The 16,544-nt window shown below is 33.3% G+C and overlaps 1 long non-coding RNA gene across 1 annotated transcript; it reads right to left on the minus strand.

Moving 5' to 3' along the window:
* Positions 1 to 1,762: 1,762 nt before the first annotated feature.
* LOC118763550 lies at positions 1,763 to 13,800 on the minus strand. The gene is made up of 3 exons (XR_004999308.1): positions 13,786 to 13,800; positions 10,377 to 10,379; positions 1,763 to 2,027 (listed from the first exon to the last, which is right to left on the minus strand). It is a non-coding gene; the product is annotated as an uncharacterized LOC118763550 (long non-coding RNA).
* Positions 13,801 to 16,544: the final 2,744 nt, after the last annotated feature.

A 16,544-nucleotide genomic window follows, 5' to 3' on the forward strand; every position in this document is an offset into this window, starting at 1 on the left:
TTTGTATCTTCTTCAGGTTTGAAGACTTTTCCTTGCAAAAAGTTGTCTAATCCTCAGTAAACGTGATAGACTGCTGGTGCAAGGTCTGGTGAATATGGTGGATGACAGAGTAATTCCAAGTTCAGTTCCTGTAACATGAATAGCTTTCTTTGTGCAACATATGGTCGGGCATTGTCCTGCAAGAGAACTAGCCTGTCTCTATTGACCAATCTCGGTTGATTAATTGTAAGTTCACTCATCATTTCGTCCAACTGGCTGATGTATACATCCGCTGTAATTACCTTACCAAGTCTCATTAAGCTGTAGCGAATGATACCAGCGCTGAACCTATTTCCTTACTGCCCACAAGGGGCTAAACACAGAGAGGACAAACAAGGACAGACAAAGGGGTTAATTCGATTACATCGATCCCAGTGCGTCACTGGTACTTAATTTATCGACCCAGAAAGGATGAAAGGCAAAGTCGACCTCGGCGGAATTTGAACTCGGAACGTAACGGCAGTTGAAATACGGCTATGCATTTCGCCCGGCGTGCTAACGTTTCTGCCAAACAGATACCATTATCTTTTTTTGGTAACTGTTCTTTTGGGGATTGTGTTTTGGCACTTTGTCTCTATCCAGCCATCTTGCAGAACGCTTGCTATTGTTGAAAAGAATCCATTTTTCATCACACCTAACAATAGGATGCAAAAATGGTTCGCGTTTTTGCCATGACAGCAAATAATAGCAAGTTTCAAGACGACGTGTCACTTGATGTTCGTTCAGTTCGTATGGTACCCACTTGTCCAGCTTTTTCAGCTTGTTGATCTGTTTCAGATGGTCCAGTACAGTTGGAATCGAAACATCAAATCTTGCTGCTAAGTCACGCGCAGTTTCAGATGTATCTGCTTTCTCTACAGCTTCCAGCTCATCATTATCCACATTGGTCTCAGGTCTACCACGGGGCTGATGTTCAAGAGTAAAGTCACTAGACCGGAACTTCTCAAACTATCGACACACAGTGTGCTCATTCACCACGTCTTTACCAAACACCTCATAGATGTTTCAAGCTGTCTGGGATGCATTGGTTCCATGATGGAAATCGTATCCATAAACAACACTAATTTTTTATCTACACATGGGTAGATATAAATGTATTGTATGCTTCATTGTATCTGGGGTTGTGGGTTGATATGTATGAGAGTGATTTAAAGTGAGGTATGGTGTTTTGTTTTGTTGTCCTTAGTGTGTTTTTGTCCAATTTCTTGGTACGTTAAATTCCATGATCTATAAGCGCGGGTGGGTATTGACATTCAATGAGTGTTATTTTGAGGTCGTTTAGAAGTTCCCGAGTGGTTAGGTGATGTTCCCAAAATAAATATTCCAGAGTGAATGGGATATTTATTTTGGTGCATTTAGGATGACATGAACTAAAAAGGAGATACTGTTTTGAGTCTGTTGGTTTGCAGTAGATGACAGTAGCAATTTGGTCGTTAGATTTTTTAAATAATCTAAATGTCCAGCAATGGGGACTGTTCTTTGTTATATTCCATTGTAAATTGTATATTGGAGTTTATATTGTTCAGTGTGGATTTGAAATCCAGCAGATTATCATAAGTTTCATTCCAGATGATAAAACAATCGTCTAGGTACATTTTCCAGTTTTCTCTTATATACGGGTGGAATGGAGCGAAAGTTCATATAGTGTATATTCAAAGAAGCCCATTATTAGGTTCGCAAGGACAGGCGCTGCTTTCGTTGCTATCGCAATACGGCATTTTTGTGGATAGTATGTTGCATCGAATAGGAAGTAATTGTTTTGTAGGATTAACTTCAGGGATTCAATGACAAAAGTCTGGTTTATGCGGTCCGGGAGAACTTCAGAGTATTTTTCTAACCAGAATATTATTGCCTCTATTCCGTAGTCGTGTGGAATGTTAGTGTAGATGTTGATGACTTCGAAGGAGACTAATAGTGCTTCTTCGTTGGTGGTTTTTGGTAGATGCTCTAGCACGTGCAGATCGTCTCTAATGAAACTTTCTATGTATCTGAGGAAAGGTTTCAATAGTATGCCTAGAAAGTTGCTTAGGCGGTGTGTTTCACGGGCTGGGCCCGCTATAATGGGCCTTAATTTTAAGTTTTCTGTCTTCTTGTGTGGGGATATTTATGTATAGACCTGGATTTGATTTGCAGGCCATTAGTAATTAATTGTCTCTCGTGAATTTTGGGGGAGCATAGAAAAGGCTTGGTTTGCATTTAAAGTTTGTGATCGTCTTTATATATATATATATATAAGTTCAGCAAAATTTAGATTTAAATGAATATGGTACTTAAGTTAGATGCACCAGAATTTTGTATGGTGTTATCCATATAAATCCAATGGGTGATTATAATCAAAAATAAACAACAAGAATAACTTCGGTAATTTGGTACGATCGTTTCACGCTACATCATTTTATTAAATATTGTAAGTATTACAACAGTTTTAAAATGTTGAGCAATCATCGGCCATTTATAGAGGTTTTCCATTAACACATCATTTTCATATCAATTGATAACATTATAGAGAAGGTAGATAGATAGACAAAGATGTCGATTTAAATTTTAAGAACATTAAAGTAGTAGAGTTTATCTTCTGACTGAAGAATATTCATTAAGTTATTTTGAACTGCTAGAAGGTTGGGAAGTATAGTCAGTTGAAAGAAGACAAAAAAATTTTCTATTTATAGAAATAGGGGTGAAATAAATGTCATAAGGTCTTCATAAAGAAATTAAGGTAGAGAGGGTGTTGTAATGTCATAGAAGCTGTTTACTACTATTTGGCAAACAGATTTTGTATTAGGAAAACTAGGTCAATGTCAGATGGTCACAGTGACCACTTATATATCAAAAAGTTATAGAGAATGCAGAGATCCCTTTATAATTATATACATCAGTTTTATACTTAGCTAGTAGGTGTTGAATATTTTGATTCGTTGGATTAAAGGAGAAATTATAAATCTAATATTTATTCATTTTGGAGAAAAATCTATCATTTATTATGAGTAGGCATAATACTCAATAACTGAGGACAAAAGTCTTATTAATAGAGTGAATATATTAGGGGTCAAATATAAATATTAGAAAAACTGGAAGAGGAGTAATCAAGAAGAATAATTTTCTTAGGTTTAGTAGGTGATTTAATTTTATGAAGAGAAGTAATTAAGAAGAGTAAATTACTCAGATTTAGTAGATAGTAAATTGTTATTAATGAATTAAAATATACAATCTGTTCGACATAATATTTACTACCTGCGGAGAAAAGCTAATTAGTTAGGTAAAAATATCCTGGGTTAATGATATATTAAGAAATGGAAGTGAGGTAATCAAGGTGAACTGAGTAGTTTCTTTAAGGACATAGAATTTATACTATTTAATATAGGAGATTATCAAAAAAAAGAGAGAATTTAATTCTAAATATGCAATGACGTTTTTTAGTAATCTATGCATGTTGAATTAAAAACTAGTATGGTATATTCATTCTTATTTGGTTATAAAGAATTAGAATTTGAAAAGTTTAGGAACGGTCACAATATTATTATCTAAAATATTTAAACGTACGGGTTGTGCGATGTATGCAAGATTCCTAGTTCAGAACAGTTATTTAACAGATTTGTATTATTCCTATGTTTTAAGATTTTATATGTTTCCATAGAACAAAGTTCACAACCGTCTCTACTATTTTTATAAGGCCGTGCTCTTCTTACTATATCCCATTTCAGGTTAAATTCTATATTATTCCTTTTCAGTTCCCAAATTTTACTAGACAACGTTGTGCAACCTGCCTTGTGTTTAAGCCTAAAGGAGGAAAATTGATTGTTTAAACGTTTTTTAAATCTACCAAACAACCGAAATAAAGATAGTTGTTATTTGAAGTCACTATTGTACATTTATAAATTACATTTTGGCCAAACAGCGGCCAGATACCGAACATTTCGATGTAATTCTACAATTACAACTAGGAGGATAATTCCTGGTACTAGTATTATTTATGGACAATTCGTTTTCATATATTTAAATATATATATATATATATATATATATATATATATATATTATATATATATATATATATAGGCATGGCTGTGTGATAAGAAGCTTGCTTCCCAACCTCGTTTCCAGGTTCAGTCCCCATGGGTAAGTGTCTACTTCTGTAGCCGCAGGTCGACCAAAGATGAGAGCTAAAAGCTTTACTCCTCTTGCATACGTGTATTTTATGAGAGAAAAACACGTAATAATTGAAGTAAAAAAATGGATTTCATACACAAACTTCTGTTTGTTTATTATATGACAATAATAAATGAGTTCTGTGTGTTATTTTATTTATTAATACAGCAATAGCAATTATTGTACATTTAAATAAATAATTTAGTCACTCTTGAATGAAATGACAATAATAGTAAATTATGTTATTGAAGTATTCGTGTTGCATTAAGAGTAAATATTTCTTTATAAACAATGCTTTTTGTTTTATTTCGGTGTATAAAAGCAAAAAAGTTTGCTTTTGGCCCCACATGTAATAATCGAAGAAGGAGTATTGAAAGATTCAGTTCCATCGTGAATGAAGGTAGAAAAATAGCTAGATTATATAGAAGAATAACTTTACGGAATGCAGATGACTGTGATGGAACTAAAAAAGCCACAGATCAAGTAGAACACCCATTTGTCACTGTTTCTTTTGACAGTCGAATAGGCCGTATGGTCGAGCAGAATTGTTAGACTCAGTTTTGAATCTGAACCAGGGTGAGACAAACCCAAGAGATTTAGGTCTAATCTTCTATAGGCGTGTATTTTATAAGAGAAAACATATAATAATAATTGAAGTAGGAAAATACATCGATGTTATACACGTTAAGTTATTGAAGTATTGATGTTGCATTAAGAGTGAATATTTCTTTACAAACAATGTTTTTTGGTTTCATTTCGGAGTGCATAAGCAAAAAGATTTGCTTTTACTCCCACACCTGATACTCCTACATAAAGTTGGCCATGTGAAAAGCATGGTTCTTCAAGCTGCAATCCAGAAACTTCTAGTATTTGGCCCTGACTTTTATTTATGTTCATGGCAAAAGAAAGTGGAGTAGGAAACTTAACGGTTTAAATTGGAATGGGACATTAGATGGTATAAATGGTATGCAAGAAATGAAGACGGTATCACCTTTACCACAACCAATGAGAATATTTGCCTCAGTGCAGTTCCTCATGCGTTTGTGCACAATTACTGTAGTACAATTGCATAGTGTAGTACAATTGCATAAATTTTGTTGAAACAATTTAGGCAATAGCACAATAACTTCCCCTGAACCAGGTACTTTCGTTTTGCTGGAGAAAGAAAGAGACAGAATTTCCATTTTATATATGTTGAGAAAGCACGATAGCTTCCCCTCATCTACATTTACTTTCATTTTGCTGGACAAAGACTGAGTCTCTCGTTTATATATATATATATATATGTGTGTGTGTGTGTGTGTGTGTGTGTGTGTGTGTGTGTGTGTGTGTGTTTGTGTGTGTGTGTGTGTTTGTGCTTGTCACCCCCATCACCAGCTTGGCAACCGCTGGTGCTGTATTTACGTCCATGTCCCTTAGCGGTTCGGCAAAAGAAACTGATGGAATAAGTGCTAGGTTTTAAAAAATAGGTCCTGGGGTCGACTTATTTAATTAAAAGTTTTGAAGAAGGTGCTCCAATATGGCCGCAGTCAAATGACTGAAACAGGTTAAAGAATAAAAAAAAATACATACATACATATTTATATATGTAGTATTTTCCTTCACACTCGATTGTAGATATGGCATTCGCCGCTACGTCTCAGCTCGGGGAACATGTTCTCCCTTGAGACGCATAAGGAAAAAAGAATAATTCGCTCTAAATGATGCCCTGAAGCGTGTTATGATTTTGCGCAGAAGCTCTCTATGAAGAACTCTTTCTCCGCGACATAATCCATCCCTAAATGCAATTTTCATATTCGAGGGAGGGTGTAAGTCATATAATAAATACTTTTTATATAACTAGTTTGAATGTCGCTGCTTCTTTTACGTATGCTATTTTTGATTGCCATATATGTATAGCGAGTTAACCTTTTATCGTTGCACCTCTCTTAGATCCTGAAAGAGAATCAGTGATTATTCAACCTGGCCTTAAATAAACCTCCGTCTGCTTTAAATACCACGGCTTGTTTTTTTGCAATATATATGCATTGTTAATGCTAAGCGCACACCTGAACGAGAATCATGACTTACACCTGTTGAATATTTTCCTTTGCTTATGATCATGTGCAAAATGCCTTTCGACGAAAGTAAGGAAGGCACTGCTCACGCAGGTTTTCACGTTGAGCAAGAGGTAACAACCTAGATAAATTTCGGGCAACCTTTCATTTGACAGTGTGTTTGGACATATAACTAGTTAGTCTTTAAACACGCTGGCTCCCGGAGCTTCGTTATAATAAGGGGTATATCAATGAAAAGAAACTCTTCCTTTACTTCCGGAGTATGCTATAAATTTTAGTTCTGTTTCGTTCCATTTTATCAATACCAAATCACCAAGCGCTTCTATATAACTATAACAAAAGAGAGGGTATGTGCTTCCGGCTGGGATGCCTGAAGAGTTAGTTGTCAATATTGCGAAACCGACTAGTTATATGTTCATAAGAAGTAATACACTATTCAACGACATGTATATGGGTGTGTATGTGTGTATATATATATATATATCTTGCTATCATGTAATACTATAGCTTATATGTGTGTGAGAGAGACAGACATACAGAGACAGTGTGTAGCGTGTGTGTGCCTGTGTTTGTGCCTTTGTGGCAGTGTGTCCACATATTTATTTACTACTGGTATTTCATGTTTTATATGTAAGATGTAGCAATCAACAGTTATATTGTCCTTTTAGTTCTCTCCTGAGAAGAAAGCAGTTCAACATATATATATATATACTGTTTTTTTTTCGTGAACGAATCGTCAGTTTATACATGATGGTAGTCATGTGATACCTAATCAACCAAACGCATTTACATAAAACGAATAATGCATTTCTTGTTGGCACTTCCGAATTCCGAGGTTAATATATACTTACTCTGTAGTTAAATGTTAACCCCCACAAATTATCTATGCCTGTCTATAAATATATATTCGTTGCTTCTTATTAGCTGTTTGATATTTGAGCAATGTATACGATCATAAAATGTGTTTATTTTTGACGATTCTGAGTGTACGTGTGTGCGCTCGCTCGCGATCATGTCTGTGCGACTGTGTATATGTGTGTGTGTGTGTGTGTGATTGAATTGTGTGACGTCTTATTTAGTGTGTATAAGAACAAATTTACTGTTACACATCAACATAAATATATTGATATATACACAGACGCACATAGGTTTATACATAGCGATATACATATCTAGAAGTGTATATATGTGGGTGTGTATGTGTGTGAGTGTTTGTGGTTTGTGTATCTATTTATCTATCAATATATATATATTCATATAATATATATATGTATATATATATATATATATATACATATATATATATATAATATATATATATATATATATACATATAATATATTCACGCATATTTTCTGTACTTATGTGAAATCGTATCAATGTTCTATGTGTATCTACCTCATTTCATATGTTTGTGTAGTTCGGATGTTTATGTTTTCATCCCTATACCAGCGAAAGGGGATGGGCTGGTTTTCCACATGTTAATGAATATGAAAGTATCTATGTGCTTACAAATATATACATCTGTCTGATCTTTTACGAATACACTCCTTGCGGTTAATAATACATCAATAAACAATATTCTCATACGCTATTACACACATACACACACACACACAGACATTGCTACTGGTTTATATACACCCCACGCATATTATTGATATTCAATATTTGTATTCAAAATTCTCACTGAATACATTAAGAAGTGTTAAAAGTATCGTTCTGTGTTTTTCTTTATTTTCTTTCCACCATTTCGCCAGGCGTATGAGGTATATGTTATTTTGGTGACAATACTCAAGCATTACAATATGTTCATGTTTTCATATATATATATATAATATATATATATATATGTATATATATATATATATATTATATATATATATATAATATATATATATATATATATATATATATATATATAATATATATATATATTCATATAATATATATATATATATATATATATATATACATATAATATATTCACGCATATTTTCTGTACTTATGTGAAATCGTATCAATGTTCTATGTGTATCTACCTCATTTCATATGTTTGTGTAGTTCGGATGTTTATGTTTTCATCCCTATACCAGCGAAAGGGGATGGGCTGGTTTTCCACATGTTAATGAATATGAAAGTATCTATGTGCTTACAAATATATACATCTGTCTGATCTTTTACGAATACACTCCTTGCGGTTAATAATACATCAATAAACAATATTCTCATACGCTATTACACACATACACACACACACACAGACATTGCTACTGGTTTATATACACCCCACGCATATTATTGATATTCAATATTTGTATTCAAAATTCTCACTGAATACATTAAGAAGTGTTAAAATTATCGTTCTGTGTTTTTCTTTATTTTCTTTCCTCCATTTCGCCAGGCGTATGAGGTATATGTTATTTTGGTGACTATACTCAAGCATTACAATATGTTCATGTTTTCATATATATATATATATATATATATATATATATATATATATATATATATATATATATATATATATATATATATATATATATATATATATACATATATATATATATATATACACACACACATATGTGTATATTTATATATATATATACGTATACGTATGCGTATGTGAATGTATACGTGTATATACATATATATGTGTGTGTGCATTCACAAACATATCTGTGTATGCATATATATGTATATGATTATATCTATTATTTTTATGATCATCATCATCATCATCAGTAGTAGTAGTAGTAGTTGTAGTAGTAGTAGTAGTAGTAGTAGTAGTAGCAATATATAGTGTAAACAGCTTTCTTGTCTTTTTCATTCACGTTTTGATATATATCTTAATGTCACAGTATACGAATATTAAAGACATTTTGGGAATTGCCATTCCCAAGACTCTACGCAACCGTTTTCTTTGTCTTTTTCTCTTTTTGTTTTTTCTCTTCATTGGAATAATAATCTGCCGTTTGTATTTAAAGAGAAAGTGCAGTAATATTGTATATATATATGCTGTTTTAATATCGTTTTCGTTTAGACGAGGTACAGAATGCTATGATTTAATCGTGAAGCAAACAGGAAATATGGGTCTCATGCATTCTAATAAGGGATGTGAAGGTTTCGTCAAATGGAGATTCTGAAAATGTCATGCAGTTGGGCTTTCAAAGCTAATAACTCTTACTCCACAAAGCTCATCACATTGTTATTCAAACATGGGATTTACTACATTTGAGGCTTTGATATTCACTCCTATATTCAGGAGAGAAAATATTGGACATTCCATTTTCTGAACTTTCAAATTTTTTTTTCACCGAGTTACAGTCTTGATGAAAGTGAAATCGTTTTGCGTCCAAAATACCAGAGTGATTCAACTTCGATGCTCCACTACTTCTAATGGTTTCATATATAACAATACGAATATATAAAGTGACAAGGCAGAAGCCATTAGGTACTCATCTAGACTGTTGTGAAGAATAGCTATATTTCTTCAAATCACAAATGGATGGAAGCACTCCGTCGTTACGACGATGAGGGTTGAAACTGTCACTGAGGTTATCTTTGAATTTCATCTGCATAAAACAAACCGAATACCATTCCAACATTCGGGTCAGCTAAATTGATTTTGCATTTTTTTGAAAGTCAATGGCAGTTTGTAAATATTAGGAATAATTAATATATAACGATTGCAGATAAGGCACTTACCTATTTGAGTTATTGTTATTGTTTGATCAATATTTTAGTTTATTTCATTCAACCCTATAAAAATTAAAAGATGCTACACTTTTATGAATAAAAGATATTTTAAAGAAACTCCTTTATAAGGCATTTGTTATTTAACCCCATATCATCTATATGATTACAAACACTCCCATGTTGACTGTCACGTCCTTTTTTAAGGAGAGTAATATATTGTCATTCATGCTTTTCCTATTTCAGTACACTTATTTGTGATTTGTGGAGGCGCAATGGCCCAGTGGTTAGGGCAGCGGACTCGCGGTTATAGGATCGCGGTTTCGATTCCCAGACTGGGCGTTGTGAGTGTTTATTGAGCGAAAACACCTAAAAAGCTCCACGAGGCTCCCGTAGAGGATGGTGGTGATCCCTGCTGTACTCTTTCACCACAACCTTCTCTCACTCTTACTTCCTGTTTCTGTTGTATCTGTATTTCAAAGGGCCGGCCTTGTTACTCTCTGTGTCACGCTGAATATCCCCGAGAACTACGTTAAGGGTACACGTTGTCTGTGGAGTGCTCAGCCACTTATACGTTAATTTCACGAGCAGGCTGTTCCGTTGATTCGGATCAACCGGAACCCTCATCGTCGTAACGACGGAGTGCTTCCATCCATTTGTGATTTGAAGAAATATAGCTATTCTTCACAACAGTCTAGATGAGTACCTAATGGCTTCTGCCTTGTCACTTTATATATTCGTATTGTTATATATGAAACCATTAGAAGTAGTGGAGCATCGAAGTTGAATCACTCTGGTATTTTGGACGCAAAATTCTGCTTTCTTTCGTCGAGTGCCACCATAGAAAAACTTCGTGACACTAGAATTATTTTGTTTTTGGTTCCACGTCAGCCATACTAGAGGAGACCTAATTGCGTTCCCACAATGACTGCCTCGCCTTCTTTTTTCTTTTCGGACGTAGTCATGTCTTAACTGCATTAACTAATTACTAATGTCTTTCTTGGTTTTAAAGATGATAGAGTAAGGAGTTGCAACAACTGTGTTTACAATTTCTAAGAGAATGAATCACCATTGATAAAATATGTAATGATGTGATATTAGACTATTTATACATGCTGTGCACTTAAGATGTGGTGCTCTAAGGACATACAATTTTAAATTGTTTATAAAACTATTCCTGTATTGTACCCTATAGATAAACGTCTATTAAAGAACAGGAAATTATTAATTTACTTCTTTACTTGATAAATAAATCATGAGAAAAGTGAGCTTGATATTTTCTATCGTTGGACGTATTTGAGATAAATAAACCTCGCTCAGTTAATCTTTATTGTAATAATGTCTCTGGCTTTTACTTATCTATTTTTTGCATTTAATGGCAGTAAGTGAAAACCCAATTCACAAAATTCGAACAAGAAAACAGAACGGAAATACATAAGCATTTCTTAAGCTACACGCTTGATATTAATTTCGCAATCATTCGATATAGAAGCCAATTCGTCTTCTTTAAATAACTTCATACCAATACCATAAGAAATCACTTTTATAAACGGTTTTCGAACACAAGTCATGATAGTCTGTATTTAATGATGGAAAAGAAAACAATATTTTCACTCCGGAGTTGTGAAATCCTAAAATACAACGACAATCACTCAATTACGAATTTTAGAATTATCATCAAGAGTTCTGTTTTCTCAAATTGCAATTTGCTTCTGATATACAGTCAGTTTATCTATCAATGTGAGAATATTTTGAGCTTTACCTCGTATACTTATAACGGCACTATTAATATGGATAAATATTTATGTTAAATATTCCAATCTAGACATTTATCGTTCGTATTGACTATATTCAATAAAGCATTCGGAATTTTCTCCTTCAAAAAGTAGTGGCCATCTCTTTCTAAAATTCATACATTTGACAAAGCACACTACCTTTACACAACCATCTGAATTCTGCATGCAAAGTTAAGCGAATCTGCTTAACTTTAAATGCTAATCCATACACATTTCTTCAAACAAAAGAGTCTTCAATGGTTTGTTTTCAATGAAATTCACTTTTTTAACAATTTGATGTAATATATTTTTTAATTCAACTGCTAAAGGAAAAAATGCAATTCGTCTCGATGGCATTATGATTTTCTGTTTTTTGAGTGACACAAAAAGACCTTTTATATGGCCTGCCCCGTGCGGAGGCCTATCAGTATAAATTCTAAAACATGACTTTCATGAACATTTTTCTATTTTTTTAAGGCATGCCGAAAACATTTCAGTGAAGTCTTGACATTGATTTTCTTTGGGGCAAAAAGATCCCTAAATCATGCTTCGGTCCAGCTCAATTAAGCGAATAAATGCAATTAATTTTGCTTTGTTATTAATGTCAGTTGACTTGTTAGCTCGCCAAACGAATTCCGTATCCTGAACTCTATTCTATCATTTTCTTCTATATCAGCTGGCAGATCCATTAATTCGTCTATAAACTATTATTTGAAAGGGGCATTTGGCTATTTGGCCTATTCATATAATGCTTCATTTTCTAATTTGCTTTCAACCATTTTTCTCCATTTAATATTACTAACTCGGGTGCAGTGGACGACTTCGTATTTTGCGTAATCATTCCAACTATCTCAATAAAAAGTAGGTGAAACTTTTTAGAAAGAGCTAACCATTTTATAAAACAGATCTTTTACATCGATTGCTGTTTTGGCATTCTGGCATGATTCGAATCCTTTTCACGAAGATACCGCTATATAATTATAATTAATAAACATTATATGGTCACCGTTTTTTCGCCACAGCCATTACACACACAAAAGGAAAGATTGATGTATGCTACCTGTCTAAAAAGTAAAAAGGTTATGCAATTGCTACCTTATTGGTAACCTAGCTAGCTATACTTCCACCTTATTTACAGTAAGCACAATTGATTTTTCAGAAACGTTCACACTGAGATCTACATGTAATTCCTCTTCATAACTTATGTAAATTTATCATATGAATAAGATGCTCATGATTAATTTATGGAAGGAATAAAATAGAAAAAAGTATGTTCTTAGATTAAACGAGGTATTAGAATTAATCTTTATGTACAAAATCTTATTTTAAAAACTGTTTTACAAATTTTATAAATATACGTTTAGTGGCTCACTTAGCCGGTGGTGGAATTAGGCGTTCCAAAGAAAATCTACTACAAAGAGATTAACAAAACCTTCCCACTCGAATGACAGAAGTTAGGACATGCCAGCGCCGGTCAACTTTGACTATGTATCTACGCAAACGATACAGGCAGTTGTCCATGCACACAAGCCACATATCTATATATATCATAGATGTTTAGAGAAGGGAAAATCCTATCCTTGGACACCAGTGTCATCATAATCATTGCAGTCAGACCGCATTGAGCGTGAACAAATTATGCATATTTGACGCTCTAACAGTTTCGCCAATCCAGTGCCCTGGAGCGACAACATTTTATCGACCCCGAAAGGTAAAATAGGATATTGATCTCGGCAGAATTTGAACACATAGCGTAGTGAGTTTCACAAATGCTGTGAGGTTTTCTATCCAACACTCTAACGAATCTAAGTAATTCAAAATAAATAATGATTACACAATAAAAGACATCTCTAAGTAATCGCCCACGCGATAAATTCATATAAGTCATTGAGTACATTAAACGACTAGATATATACACCATCATCCTTTGTTATTAAACTAAATTCTTTATATGTCTATATATACTTACATATATTATACATAAATTACTGATAATTACAATTAAGAATCAAAACAGAAATGTGTTAATACAAAAGATCTTAATGACGCGAGCAATTTCTGCAATTTACTTTTATTTATCATCAAAGTACAAACAATTCATGGTATTTTAACAAGGGATACAAGCACAAGATTAGAAGAGCACACGCAAACATACCAAGAAATATATATAAGCAGATCAAAAATATGTATACATTCCTACATGCATAAACACACACAAATACATACATTCTACACACACGCATCTGTCTGTCTGTATGTCTCTCTCTCTCTGTATATATATATATATATATATATATATATATTGACTATATTCATATATATATATATATATACACACACACATATATATATATATATAATATATATTGACTATATTCATATGTATATATATATACACACACACATATATATATATATATATATATATATATATATTGACTATATTCATATATATATATATATTGACTATATTCATATATATATATATACATATATATATATATGGTTATCCGTAATAATGAAGGGTGAAATTAATTAATTTGGAAAAATTATCAATTACACCAAGTAGTCTTCGGCATGTAAAAGCCTCATTCGAGGAAAATTTAAGTAATACTAAGCAATAAGGGTTTAGCAACGAGTTGCCTTACCACATACCGAATTTAGAAATAGCAGTCAAAGGGTTATAGCTATTTCTTCTACTAAAAAGGGAGATCTCAGTAAAAACAGCATTTGGAAGGCAGACACAAACAGGTAAGAGAGAATGAATTGACTGCAATCTATCATACATTTTTTTAGTTATCCACGGACGTACGTTTCGAAATCAAGTTTTTAGGAAAGCATAAGAATTAAATATTAAATATTAAATAATTCTATCTTACCGAAACTTCTTTTCTCTTCAGCGTAGAATACTATAATCATAAATGATTATATATTGAATTTTGAGATACCAGAAGGCACCAACTCAACTCAGTATCAGAGCGAGCTAGAATCCGCAACTGGTATCACCGAATTCAATTTGTGAATGAAACGATTGTGTCAACAGCCCCTTCCCACCCGCGTGTAGCCAAAACAAGATGCTGTGGTCATCTACTGAGATAAAATATGGTTATCCGTAATAATGAAGGGTGAACGTAATTAATTTGGAAAAATTATCAATTACACCAAGTAGTCTTCGGCATGTAAAAGCCTCATTCGAGGAAAATTTAAGTAATACTAAGCAATAAGGGTTTAGCAACGAGTTGCCTTACCACATACCGAATTTAGAAATAGCAGTCAAAGGGTTATAGCTATTTCTTCTACTAAAAAGGGAGATCTCAGTAAAAACAGCATTTGGAAGGCAGACACAAACGGATTCTAGCTCGCTCTGATACTGAGTTGAGTTGGTGCCTTCTGGTATCTCAAAATTCAATATATAATCATTTATGATTATAGTATTCTACGCTGAAGAGAAAAGAAGTTTCGGTAAGATAGAATTATTTAATATTTAATATTTAATTCTTATGCTTTCCTAAAAACTTGATTTCGAAACGTACGTCCGTGGATAACTAAAAAAATGTATGATAGATTGCAGTCAATTCATTCTCTCTTACCTGTTTGTGTCTGCCTTCCAAATGCTGTTTTTACTGAGATCTCCCTTTTTAGTAGAAGAAATAGCTATAACCCTTTGACTGCTATTTCTAAATTCGGTATGTGGTAAGGCACTCGTTGCTAAACCCTTATTGCTTAGTATTACTTAAATTTTCCTCGAATGAGGCTTTTACATGCCGAAGACTACTTGGTGTAATTGATAATTTTTCCAAATTAATTAATTTCACCCTTCATTATTACGGATAACCATATTTTATCTCAGTAGATGACCACAGCATCTTGTTTTGGCTACACGCGGGTGGGAAGGGGCTGTTGACACAATCGTTTCATTCACAAATTGAATTCGGTGATACCAGTTGCGGATTCTAGCTCGCTCTGATACTGAGTTGAGTTGGTGCCTTCTGGTATCTCAAAATTCAATATATAATCATTTATGATTATAGTATTCTACGCTGAAGAGAAAAGAAGTTTCGGTAAGATAGAATTATTTAATATTTAATATTTAATTCTTATGCTTTCCTAAAAACTTGATTTCGAAACGTACGTCCGTGGATAACTAAAAAAATGTATGATAGATTGCAGTCAATTCATTCTCTCTTACCTGTTTGTGTCTGCCTTCCAAATGCTGTTTTTACTGAGATCTCCCTTTTTAGTAGAAGAATAGCTATAACCCTTTGACTGCTATTTCTAAATTCGGTATGTGGTAAGGCAACTCGTTGCTAAACCCTTATTGCTTAGTATTACTTAAATTTTCCTCGAATGAGGCTTTTACATGCCGAAGACTACTTGGTGTAATTGATAATTTTTCCAAATTAATTAATTTCACCCTTCATTATTACGGATAACCATATTTTATCTCAGTAGATGACCACAGCATCTTGTTTTGGCTACACGCGGGTGGGAAGGGGCTGTTGACACAATCGTTTCATTCACAAATTGAATTCGGTGATACCAGTTGCGGATTCTAGCTCGCTCTGATACTGAGTTGAGTTGGTGCCTTCTGGTATCTCAAAATTCAATATATAATCATTTATGATTATAGTATTCTACGCTGAAGAGAAAAGAAGTTTCGGTAAGATAGAATTATTTAATATTTAATATTTAATTCTTATGCTTTCCTAAAAACTTGATTTCGAAACGTACGTCCGTGGATAACTAAAAAAATGTATGATAGATTGCAGTCAATTCATTCTCTCTTACCTGTTTGTGTCTGCCTTCCAAATGCTGTTTTTACTGAGAT

This window comes from Octopus sinensis, linkage group LG5 (assembly GCF_006345805.1).
Source record: "Octopus sinensis linkage group LG5, ASM634580v1, whole genome shotgun sequence".
Lineage (NCBI taxonomy): Eukaryota > Metazoa > Mollusca > Cephalopoda > Octopoda > Octopodidae > Octopus > Octopus sinensis.